The sequence below is a fragment of the Myotis lucifugus genome, unplaced genomic scaffold (assembly GCF_000147115.1).
Source record: "Myotis lucifugus unplaced genomic scaffold, Myoluc2.0 scaffold_10, whole genome shotgun sequence".
NCBI classification, from domain to species: domain Eukaryota; kingdom Metazoa; phylum Chordata; class Mammalia; order Chiroptera; family Vespertilionidae; genus Myotis; species Myotis lucifugus.
The window spans coordinates 11,719,570-11,732,914 of record NW_005871058.1 but is presented as its reverse complement, the minus strand read 5'-3'; the positions used below and the strand labels follow the sequence as shown (position 1 = coordinate 11,732,914).

The window sequence follows — 13,345 nt, the reverse complement described above, 5'->3', positions numbered from 1 at the left end:
TTTGAACTCTATATCCAGTCGTTTGCTTTCCCTCAATTTCTGTCATTTGTGACCTGTTTCTTTGTCTTCCCATTTTGTCTGCTTCCCTGTGTTGGAGAGTGGTTTTGTGTGCTAGGTGTCCTACAGGGCCCAGTGGCTCAGCCTCCCCAGTTACCTGAGGTGGACACTCTTGGTGCACCCCCTTGTGGGCTTTGTGCACAGTCTTGTTGTAGTTATGCCTTGGTTGTTTTAGGTGTCACTGGGAGGAATTGACCTCCAGGCCAATTGGAGTGAGAAACAGCTCTGTCTGCAGTGGGAGAACTTCTGTCCTGAAGACACCCTTCTGGGGCAAGACTTGCTTCAGTGGGGCTTTGGTGCTCACTGAGTCTGCCCCCTGAGTGTGTTCCTTATGAATTTGAGGAGTTATAATCTGGGTGGTCCCACTCTGACCACTGGATACACTGGCTCTTGGATCTAAGTAGGTGCTAATTAAGCCTCTTCCTGAGGTTACCCAGCAGGAGCTACGAAGAGATATGCAGATTCCCCTTCCTTTTTTTGGGGTTTGGGGGTGCCCAGATGAGGCCCAGCTGAGAAGCAATGCAAGTTGCTGTGGGGCCTTGGGCCTTCTCTTGGAAGTTCTGGGTCTGTCTGGCCCAGCTGCAATTTGTTAGGTAATTGTCAGTTTGCAAAGGACCCGGGCATTCATATGCAAAAGGCTTTGCAGCAGCCTGGAAGGGGCGGGGGTCTCGGAATCAACAGGGCGGAGCAAGCAGCTATGGCTGATTCTCAGCCCTGCCCTAAGGGGCCGCCCGTCTCAGTGTCCTGGTAATTGCTGCCAGCACCTCTGAGGGAAAGCCGTCCTCAAGTTCCGAGTTCTGCCTGCTGCCAGACTGTCCAGTTTCTCCCCGTATGAGTCCTGGGACCCCAGAGATTTCCCGGAACCGGAGTTCAGAGCAGTCGGGAGCTTGTGACTCCCTCCCGATTCAAAAAGACAGCCGCGTCCTCAGGTGCCCGCCCCTTTCCGCGCGCGCCGGAGCCTCCGTACCTCTGCACTTCACTTTCGTAGTTCCTCTGAGTCTGTGTGCTCTTCTCTTTCCTTCTAGTTGTAGAGTTTCCACTCAGCCAGCCTTCCTGTGGTTCTGGATGATGACCGTTCTCCCTTTTAGTTGTATTTTTGAAGTTGTTGTCGGAGGCAGCAATTCCCGGTGTTTTTCTATGCCGCCATCTTGGTTCCTCCTTCGACAATGAAGTTCTTAAGGGCAGAGAATCCGTCCATCCCTAGAGGCGGTGGTTCCGGGTGCTGAAACCGGAAGCGGTCTCTCAGCAGATTTATCTATTATGTGCCAGACACTGTTCTAGGAATTGGGCATAGAGTGGAAAAAGGACAATTTTTTTGCCCTTATGGAACTTACTTTCTAGTGGGAGAAGATGGGAGGACAGCAAACAAGTAAACATTACATGGAAAAGCTAATGTCAAGTGGTGATGTTTTGTGAAGATAATCAGGGTCAGGGAATTATAGAGGGCTAGTTGCAGTCCCACTTACTCTGTGAATAACCTATTTGCCCATCATATCCTGATAAATAATGTTAACGATATAACTTAATATTTATTGCCATCCAAACCAATTTGAATAAAAGTCTACACATTAACTTCATCTTTACCAATTTTTAAAAATGAAACCTACATAATGTTTTTTAGATTGAAGCACATAAGCTTTGAGTTTTTAATTCCTCATCAACAATTTATGTACTTTTTTTTTGCTGCATTTGCTACAAGTCTCATGTTTTTGTGTGAGGTTAATATCAATTGTTTAAATTTTACTTAGGGGTGTGGTGTATTGGGCTGTGTACTTAGGTTAGATCCTCCATTAAGGATCAATGTCACAATCCTATATAATAAAACCCTAATATGCAAAACGACCGAACAGTGGAATGACCAGTCGCTATGACGTGCACTGACCACCATATGGCAGATGCTTAATGCAGGAGCTGCCCCCTGGTGGTCAGTGCACTCCCACAATGGGAGTGCCATTCAGCCGGGGAGCCGGGCTCATGGCTGGCGAGCGCAGTGGCGGTGAGGGGAGCCTCTCCCACCTCCACAGCAGCACTAAGGACCCCGCGGGAGTGGGCCTAAGCCAGCAGTCGGACTTCGCCCAAGGGGTCCCGGACTGCGAGAGGGTGCAGGCTGGGCTGAGGGACACCCCCCCCCCCCCCCAGGGCACAAATGTGCCCCCGGGCCCCTAGGAAGGTTTTAAAGGGGGGGTTAAATTCCAAGGACAGGTTTGTTTTGATGGGACCTTGTATGGCAGCCCCGGGAAACAAAAGAAGTACCGACCGCATAAGTAAGCTATTCAGCTTTATTACCAGAAGGGTAAAAAGGGCGAATCCTCTCTGGGTCTTGTCCACATGGTATAGGAATCGAAAAGTAAATTTGGACTGTGTTGTGTTTCATGTGCTTAATTATATCTCCTTAAAGATTTGTAGGGAAGTTAATGGTCTCATTGGAAATACTTTCTTAAACTTGGGATTTTTACTCTCTACAAATAGTAGTAACCTGAAGCAAAGTGTCAGTTCTGACATGGGGAAGTCTAGGTTCTTACTGCAGGACCTGACTGCTGGGTTTTGTTGTTTAGAAGATGCCCTTTACAGTGTCAATTAAAAATTTTTTAACAACTATTTCTTGCTTTTGGACACATTTATGAAGTACTTCTTGAGCATTCTTAAAGAAATATGTTTCCTCCGCTTCACTCTTTCTGGACTTTTAAACATAAAAAAATTATAGGTGAAATTGAGGTAAGGGATTAAAAAAAGGATTTATATTGTGTGTGTATCTATGGAACCAAATCTTTCAAAAAAGTTTTCTATATGCAGTTTTCATCTCCAGTATATTCTGATGCACTTGGGTAAGCTATGAAAAAGAAAGTTTTCAAAGGAGGTAGGAAATTCTTTAGCATTCCCTTGGTTTTCTTCTAAACGAAATACTCCATTTAGAAAAGGATTGTAGATATAAATGCTAGGGGTCTGTGATGTGTGTGATAAAAGCTAATGTGATAAAAGCTAAGGTGCTCTTCAGAAATATTTGGGAAGAACAGTAAAATTCAGATTTGTCTCAGTGTCTGGGTGAGAAGTGGGACAAACTGTGATTTTCAGAAAAAAGCTGCCCTATAAATTGTAATGGTAAATGGCAAGGTAATTAATATTAAATATCTTCATTCTTCCCCTTAAGATTAATGTGGAAAGACATATGTAGAGAAGTATATGCTATTTATTGTTTGCTGTGTACATTTAAAAATACCAGCCCTGGCCAGGTGACTCCGTTGGTTGGAGTGCCATCCCATACACCATGAGGTTGTGGGTTCAATTCCTGGTCAGGGCACATACCTAGGTTGTGGGGTTCCATCCCCCGTCTGGGCACATACGGGATCAATGTTTACCTCTCACATCGATGTTTTTCTATTTCCCTTCCTCTCTCTTTAAAATCAATAAACAATTCTCGGGTGAGGATTAAAAAAACAAAAAGACAACTCATTTTAGGATAACCTGGTAGAGTGGGCTTTTGATGAATGTTTGCTGAGTAAATTAAATTAATTCTCACAACTGTTACTTTTGATCCTGGTTTCATTACAACTCTAGCTTTTAAAGCACTGGTTTTTGAGTTTTGAGTTGAAACCTGGAGAGGGTTGGTTGCCTTACAGCCCTGGGCACCTACCTGACTTGTTGGAGCAGTATGCTCACTCTGGAACCTGGACCCTGACCTCCAGCTTGCCTGATCCTGTGACTGACCTGACCTCATCTTTTCCAAAATGCAGGTGGTTGTTTCCTATCAACTGTCTCTTCCTGAGCAGCTGATCTGTGTCCTTTTCTTGTTACTTCTCAGAATACTGAAGTGTCACCAGTATGGCCTATATTGTCGTGGGTTTCTTTTATTTTTGTCTGTTGTTTGGTTGAGGGAGAAGCACATTCTTCAAGAAGATAGTTCTTGACTTTGTTTTGTAAACTGCACATGGCATATTAAGCATGGTATTATTTTCTCTTTCTTCTTAGCGTTTACTAAAAATTTTGTGTTTCTTAAAAATGAACTGGTAAGAATCATTTTAATGATACAAACCAACTAAAAACTAACAAAGATTTTTTTTGGAGACAGTGAGGAAATTATAACATGGAGTGTGTATTAGGTGGTATTTAAGAATTATTAACTAAAGTTTTTATCCATATTAGTGGCATTATAGTGATATTAAGAAAGTCTCATATTTTAAAGGTACATGTGGAAGTATTTATAGGTAAAGTAAAATCATGACTAATATTTGTTTTAAAAAACTTTAGGATGGGCACAAACACAGAAATGGGAAATAAAACAATATTGACAAATTTTTTTATTACTGGGTAATGGGTACCTTGGGGTTTATTAGTATTTTTTGTACTTTGTGTATATTTGGAAATAATCATAATTAGTTTAGCTATATAGTTAAACTATACATTACCAATTATAACTAGGGGAAGAACTCTAATATGATAAAATTATGTAGTTGGACATTTGAGCTAATTGGTTAATCAAAAATCTCCACTTTGCATTTTCTATGTTTTGCTTTTAGTAATAATTTTAAGGGACAATTTTATAAAAATATGGTCAGAAAAACTGTTTAAAACTTTTAACTTTGTGACCTTGTAATATATACCTGTAGGTTATTAATTGCTTTTTCATATTTTGTCTTTTATCCATTTACAGATGAGGAAACTAAGATCTTAGAGAAACTAAGTGATTTATTCAAATCTCAAAGCAAGTAAGAACTGCTAGAACTGGAGCCGAAGTCATCTGATTCATTTCAGGTACCTATTTTCTTATATATACACTAGAGGCCTGGTGCACGAAATTCGTGCATGGGGGAGGGGTCTCCTCAGCCTGGCCTGCACCCTCTTCAATCTGGGACCCCTCGGGGGATGTCGGCAGTGGGACATCCCTCTCACAATCCTGGATCGCTGGCTCCTAATCACTTACCTGCCTGCCTGCCTGGTCACCCCTAACTGCCCCCCCGCTGGCCTAGTTGCCCCTCACTGCCCCCCCTGCCAGCCTAATCGCCCCCAACGGCCCCCCCAGTGGCCTGGTCACCCCCAACTGCACCCCCCCCTGCTGGCCTGGTCACCCCCAACTTCCCTCCCCACCGGCCTGGTCGCCCCCAACTGCACCCCCTCCCCCCTGCCAGCCTGGTCATCCCCAACTGCCCCCCTCTGCCAGCCTGGTTGTCCCCCATGGCCACCCTGCTGTCCTGGTTGCCCCACGCAGCCTGCTGTTCAGTTGTTTGGTCATCCCTCACTAACCCAATTGCCGGCCTGGTTGCCCCACGCAGCCTGCTTGTTCAATCGTTTGGTTGTCCCTCACTAACCCCCCTGCCAGCCTGGTCACCACATGCAGCCTGCTTGTTCAGTTGTTTGGTCATCCCTCACTAACCCCCCTGCCAGCCTGGTCATAGGCAGCCATCTTTGTGAGGGCACGACGGTCAATTTGCATATCACCTCTTTATTATATAGGATATTTACAAATGCTCTTCTTTAACCAGCAGTTTTCAAACATTTTGGTGCTCTTAAAAATTATTGAGGACCCCAAAGATGTTTGTTTATGTGGACTATGTCTATCAATATATAACACACTGAGAAATGTTTAAAGTGTTGAGTTTAAAAATAATACATTCATTAAAGGTTAACATAAATAACATACGTTTATGAAGAAAGTATTTCAAAACAAAAAATATAATGAGAAGTGTGACATTGCCAAACATTTTGCCACTAGCTTTAATGCACTGCTTAATAGAAGACATGGATTTTCAATACTGCTTTTATATTCAGTCTGCTATATATGTTGTTTGTTTGAAGTATATAAAGAAAACCCAGCTATACACAGATACATAGTTGAAAAAGGGTGCATGGAGTATTTCAGTGTCTTTTCATGTAATTGTGATAGATTCTTAAAGATTCGTTGCAATGTTAAATTTGAAACTATATCAGTGAAATTTTTGTGCTCTGTAACATTAAAAATGTATTGAATCTTTGATGTGTATGTGACTCTATAACATTAGACATTGGTCATTTGAAAAAAGAATGGTTTACTGAGTTGTGCAGATCTTTCAAATGCCGACTTATTTGCTTATACAATATTTAACAAATTACATTCATTAATATGACCATTAATTTAGTAAAATAGTCTTTAAGAATTGCGAAGCAGTCAAGAGTTTTGTGTTGAGTTCAAGTTTTCCAAAATTCCATTCTTTTTCTCAAAAGCTCAAATTCTATCATTGGCAATAGATATCGTCAGTTTTTCTTTGAAGTGTCAGGCTCACTTTATTCATTTTAGAGAAAAATGTTTGCCAAATACCTGAGTCTGAATAAACTATAATGTGTCTTCCAATCATTCTCTTAAGCAAAAATAGTATTCTATGAAAAAAGTGTGTAGTTTAGTTCACAACTCAATTTGCATACATACGTTTCCTTAAGACAGCTATTGTATTAGGTATGTAGCAGAAGCGATTTTTGTGTGTACCTCCCATTACATCACACAGAATGTTAAAAAGACCAAGTTCTCACGATTATGATTTAATAAAATTTATCACTTTTACTTTATCAAAAACATTGTTAAGATGACCTGGTTTTTAAAAAATGGTTGATAGACAGTGGGAAATATAATTATTACTGGTACAGTTTTGTTATTCCTGCTTTGATTTATGAAAGTGCCTGTATTTTGTCCACCATTGCTTTTGTACCATTAGAGCAGATATCAACATGTTGTTTCAGGATAAATCATGAGATTCAGAAAGTTATTTAATACTTTGAGTAATTCAGCAGCACTGGTATTTGTTGCCAAGCATTCACATAAAGGAAGACCTTCTTTTATGGTTAGTTGGCTTGGATACTGGCATAATAAAAACAAAACTGTAAGTCCCCCCACATCTATGGCTTTGTCCATTTATAAAGCAAAAGTACTATCCTTAAGGCAGTTAGCAGTAAAGTATTTAATTTGATGAGATACTGCATCAATGATAAGTGGCATTGCCATGATTTCTTTTACTGATTTTTCATCCAGCAGACATTCAGCAGTGTTAGTCATACAAAGCTTTATTAGTTTCTCAGCTATTGTGTGGCTCCAGTGCAGTCGGATAATTTACCTTGTATGATGCTTCAGTGGCTTCTTCATTTCTAATTTGAAAACAGTCTTTTGCTTTTAAAGAGCTCATCATGTCAATTATTAAAATATTCAGTTTCTTTTTCTTTTTCTTTTTAAATCCTCACCTGAAGACATGCTTATTGATTTTAGAGAGAGAAACATTGATCTGTTGCCTTCCTTTATGTGCCATGGTGGGGGATCAAACCTGCATCCTAGTTATGTGCCCTCACAGGAATCGAACCTGCACCCTTTTCTTTTTCTTTAAACTCAATGGATTCATTTGATGATAATGAGTAATGAAGTTATATATAGCAGATATTGTCAAAGATTGCTATGCCTAGGAAATAGAAGTACTGAGAATACACTGAGTTAAATTCTTTTAAAAATGCACATTTATACTTGAAATTTGCTACCTTAGAAAATTCTAAGAAACAGAAGAATATATACAAGCATATGTTTTATTAGCTGCCAGAGTGATACATTATCATCATGTATCCTCTGGATTCATTGTTGTACCCTCATGAGATAATGAGAGTGAAAAAGGCAAGTAACGTCTTTGTATTATTAAAACTAATTTTTACCTTATGGATTCCCTAAAATGGCCTCAAGGACCTCTTACCAGGTGTCTCTCGATCACCCTTTGAAAATGATGATATAAACTATTGCAGTGTCATAATATATTTTTAGAGCAGCCTAATACAGACGTCTATATCAGTAAAGTAATGTTTCAATTTTAACTGGTTAATTATCAAGGAAGACGGGAATATGCTAGTGTGTGGGTGACCCCGAGACCATATGGGGTGAAGGTCATACAGCATGAGTGAGTGGTGGGATAGAAGATATACACGGGAATCGTTGGTAAAAGCACTTTACTACAACTTAACAAAAAAATGAGTATTTTCTCTCCCTGTGTTTTTAAACGATAAAAGCACTGAGCCCACATATATGTACAAAATACAGTGTTCATACTAGTTTATATCAGGACTACACAGCCATTTTTGCTTTGAGTGACAGCAGGGGAGTGATGCTAACATACTTGAGAGAAGCAGGGATGCTCATGGCACTTGTTTGTTCCTTCCAACTGGGGAAGCTGTTGACCTTTTTTCTCTGAGGAAGCTGAGGGATGACAAGACACATGAGGTTAGGAAGAAGAAATTGTGAAAGAGGGGGAAATGGAGTAGACGGCAGTCTTCATGGGAGCAGCTCTAGGCAGAACGGGGCTGTGGACAGAGTGGAGATAAGCATTGAGGGCAGAGAGGAAGATGGGTGAGCTGGGCTCTCCCAGGTGCTGGATACCGGAAGAATGAGGTCTGGGGAAGTTCAAAGATGGGTGTGACAGGAGTCATGGAGATGAACATTATTTGAAAGATTTCCATCAAAATATGGTTCAAATAACTATTTAAATAATGGTACTGGAAAATGGTAATGGAAAAAATAAAATTAAAAATATTAATTAAAAATAAAGAAATAAAAAATGGTACTGGATAGCCTGACTTTTAATGTCTTGCCAATATTCAACTTGTTATTATAACCAATGGGAGAAGACAGCAGTGACATGAGTTTGGTGTAGTGCAGGTCGATCTCTAAGCTTTGGTTATAAGCATCAATATGTGAAAATATTGACTGGGCCAGGTTTGTGGCTGTAAATTCAAGAATGAAATTTTAACACTTATTTTTTACTAACAGACAGTTATGATTAAAGAGTTTAGTTAAAAAAGATATCATTTATCAGTTTTGTTATTTATGTGGTACTTAATTCCATAAAGGATTTGAGATGCCAGAAAGAATGATCAAAGCCAGTAATCAAAAACAAACATGATTCTAAATGATGTTTTTCCCTAATGTTTTCTCTATTGATGACATTTATGTTACTAGGTTTATACAGTTGAGGTACTCACTATTAAGTATTTAAACTGATCTCTGTTAACTGTGCAGGAGAATACAGTCCTGTCACTTTTTAGTTGCATGTAAGTATAAACAGTGTGTGTGTATAGTGGGAATGAGATTGGGCAGGACAGGACTATAGACAGTCATAGCATGCCACAGAATTTTTTTTTTTTAAATTCTGGACTGTTTTCACCTGTAATTAGCAGAAAGCCACCAACAGAGGATTAAACCATGAGTTGTTGACGCAGTTCAGAGAAGTTGAGGGGTAGGTTGTCTCATGGTTGGTCCGGCTGCTCAGCAGTGTCTCCACGGTCTCTGCAGGCTTTGATTCTGCCATCCTGTGTGTGTCCACTTACTGCCACCAGCTCACAAACTGGCTGCCTCACCCTTAGGTATCACATCCCTTTTCACGGCAAGGAGGAGGAAGGGGACAGACAGATCAAGCAATCCTTCCTCCTGTGCTTCCCTAACAGAGAACAAGATCTTTCTCAGAAGCGTCCATTCAATTTTTTCTTTAGTGTCATTTGCTTGAGCTGTTTCAAAGACTGCCCCCACCCACAGGAAAGACCAGAGAAGTGAGTGTATGGCTAAGGGGAATGGGGTGACCCTGGTTGGTGTAACGCGAGTCATGGATCATTTCCTGGGCTTACGTCGCTTGTATCCCAGGAAAATCAGATTCAGTTAGCGAGTTAGAAGGGAAGTTAGATGGGTGCTGGCTAAGTGTGTGTCACAAATATGCAGAAAGGGAAGCACAAACACTGTTAAGTAATTTGCTAAAACAACTTTTCTTTAGCCTGGAGACTGTTTTAAGTGTTCCCCCAAAACAAGGCCATATCCATTTTCTTTCTTATTTTGGTGGGAGATTATACAGACCTGTATCCCAATTAGTTGCAGAGCTAATTTAGAGACAGTTAGGTCTCAGTTTTCTCAACTGTGAAATAAGAATATTGTATTAGATCATCTCTGAGGTAACTTCCAGTTCTAAAACTCTTGTTTCTTCTTTTTTCCCTGTCTTTTGACCATTTTATGTTATCTTTTTTTTATTTTTATTTATTTTTATTTTTTTAATATATATTTTATTGATTTTTTACAGAGAGGAAGGGAGAGAGATAGAGAGTTAGAAACATCGATGAGAGAGAAACATCGATCAGCTGCCTCCTGCACATCTCCCACTGGGGATGTGCCCGCAACCCAGGTACATGCCCTTGACCGGAATCGAACCTGGGGCCTTTCAGTCCGCAGGCCGACGCTCTATCCACTGAGCCAAACCGGTTTCGGCATGTTATCTTTTTTTTTAATTAAAAAATTGGACAGGTTTAGAGAGAGGATATGAAAATATATGGTGTTTTCATTCATATTTTTATCTTTTTCATTTTTAATTTAAAAAATATATTTTTATTGATTTCAGAGAGGAAAGGAGAGAGAGAGAGAGAGAGAGAGAGAGAGAGAGAGAGAGAGAGAGAGAGAAAGAGAAACATCAATGATGAGAGAGAATCATTGATTGGCTGCCTCCTGCACACCCCACTGGGGATTGAGCTTGCAACCCGGGCATGTGCCCTGACCTGGAATCAAGACTCCTGGTTCATAGGTCGATGCTCAGCAACTGAGCCACGCCAGCTGAGCTATTTTTAATTTTTTAATTAATTTATTTTAGTGCCCCAGGCATGAAATGGCTCTGGCCACCAACACAGGCATCAAGCCAGGATGAACTAAGGACTAGTTTCTTCGTCGCCTTGATAGCTGAGTAGTATCTTTAATAAAGAGCTTGATGGTATAGAAGGTTTAAAATAGAATTAGGTTTTGGCTTTTTGACAGTTACTCATATTCTGTCCTAAATTTTCACTGAAAGTGGAAAATGAATTGCATTTTTATTTTTATTTTGATATGGGACCATGTACATATGTGTGTATAATCAAAATACCCTTAATACAGTGTTCTGAGAAAATGCCCCCTGTCCCAACAGAGGAGGCATTTTAAGCACTATTGTGAAAAGCCTGGCAGAACATCCCTTGTGGCGTTTGCTCTTATTTGTTCACAGTGTTCACAGTGCATATTTGCCCCAGATAAAATGAAAGGACAACTAAAGGAAAATGATTCCTTTCATGCACTGTAGCAACTAAACTTTACTTGAATGAGGCAGAACCTTAAAATGGGATTCTCCTTGTGCTACAAAGAAAGCAATGATCTGGTTCCTCATAGAATTCTGTCAAGATTACATGAATTTAGATATACAGTGAGTTGAAAATCATATTCCCACTTAAACAAATTACAAAGCTTTTAAAGAAGGTTGTTAAAACATTAACTTAAACAGTGTTAACTTTCTATTCAACAAAAATCTTATGGAAGGATCACACTGCATTTTATTTGTGGTTTACAGCATTGGGAGATGCTGGAGATAAACATTATTAACTGTGGCACTTCTTAAAGGGCCAGAATGTATCTGGCCCCCCCCCCCAATTTGGGGTGCATTTTTAAGAATAAAATGCATGTATGTATATGGATTTAACAGCTGTTTTAAACACCTTAGGGCAGTGTCTAATTTCATTACCAAAGAATATCCAAATATCAGTTAAAAACTTTCCTTCTACTGAAACCCTTTTAAGTATGTAACTAAAACAATTGTTTTCATTTTTCATTAAGTGAATGACTAAGAGCCTTGTTAATGTAAATATTCAGGAAGCTTGATTTTATAGCTTTTATTTTATAACCAACAATAAAAATTATGTACAACGGAAAACCCCTTCTTCTCTTGTCTATAGTCCCAACTAAAAGACAGACTCAAGTGTTTTTTTCTGGCAAATGAATGAACTGTGTGGCAGGATCTTAGATGCTGCCAGTGGCTATCTCATTATAGAATGCAATTAATGTAATATGAGTTTAAGGAGATACACTGTGGGGGGGGGGCGCGGAGATTTCCAAGTACTAAGTGTGAGGCAGGATAATATCCATTTGGCAGGAAAAAAGTTTTACACAAGTTTTAAATAAAAGTTATTTGAAATTAGTAGAGATTTTTATTATAGAAATGATCTTGATTCAGTCATTAAAATAAGCACTTTGGTTCTGTGTCTAGTAAGCTTTTTTCCTGGACCAAAAATTCCTTCTTTTTGCAGCTGGTTATCAGCATGTCATTATAATCACCATGAGCAAGTATTTACTGAGGGACTTCTCTAAGAGTGAGGTATTAGAAGGGATGCAAAGAACTAAAGCATGCCACCTTCGTCATCAGGAGCTTATTGCTGCCAACATCTCTTTACTGGTTTAAACAAATTGCCGAAAAAGACTCCTTACTCTTTACCCTTGAGGTTCTTCAACTGGGGGTCCAGCGCACCAGTCTCCACTCTCCTAGGCTGAGGGATAAAGTCCTCTTCTGGCCGTTTCACCTTCTCTCTGGTGATGACAGACCTTTGTTGCTTACTCTAAGAGCAGTGTGCTAGCTGGCTGCTTCTGCGGGGTAGTTTGGGAGCAGGAAGACTGTCCTGGAGCACTCGGCTCTTCAAAGAGTATGAAAGGTTAGGAGGGACAGGAAGAAAAAGTAAGAGACCTATTGCCGTTTTCTTTCTTTAATTTAAAAAATACTGTATTGTGGTAAAAACCAATAATGTAAATTTTACCATTTTAATCATTTTTATGTGTACAGTTCACTAGTGTTAACTGTACTCACATTGTTGTTAAGCAGATTTTTCGAACTTTTTCATCTTGCATATCTGAAGCTCTGTATGCGTTAAACAACAAATCCCCTTTTCTCCCTCCCCCCAACCCGTTAACCACCATTCTACATTCTGTTTCTATGAGTTTGACTGTTTTAGATACCTTATGTAAGTGGAATTCCGCAAGTGTCTTTGTGTGATCCATTTTACTTACTCTAATGTCCTCAGGGTTCATCCATGTTGTTTCGTGTGACAGGAGTTCTGTCCTTTTCAAGCTGAATAATATTGTATTTTTCTATATATAATCACATTTTGTTTATTCATCTGTTGATGGACATTTGGCTATTGTGAATAAATGAACACAGGTATGCAGATACCTTTTGGAGACCTTGCTTTCAATTCTTTTGGGTATACACCCAGAAGTGGAATAGCTGGATTATATGGTAGTTCTATTTTTAATTTTTTTATGAACTGCAATACTGTTTTGTATAGTAGTTGTACCATTTTATATTCCCACCAACAGTGTACAAAAGTTCCAGTTTCCCCACATCCTTGCCAACATTTGCTAGTTTGTAGGCTGTGTTTTGTTTGTTTGTTTTGTAATCCTCGCCCAAGGATATGCTTTTATTGATTTTAGAGAAGAAGGAGAAAGAGAGAGAGAAAAAAAAGGGAGAGAGAA

The 13,345-nt window shown here is 39.6% G+C and overlaps 1 protein-coding gene across 4 annotated transcripts in view; it reads left to right on the top strand.

Annotated features, from left to right (window-relative positions):
* DUSP16 (dual specificity phosphatase 16) overlaps positions 1 to 13,345 on the top strand; it is a 118,337-nt gene that overhangs the window by 37,871 nt on the left and 67,121 nt on the right. For all 4 annotated transcript variants that reach the window (XM_014451701.2, XM_023750039.1, XM_023750040.1 and 1 more), the window contains one exon: positions 4,706 to 4,806. The gene's annotated coding sequence lies outside the window, so the exon portion shown is untranslated. The remainder of the gene's footprint in view (positions 1 to 4,705; positions 4,807 to 13,345) is intronic.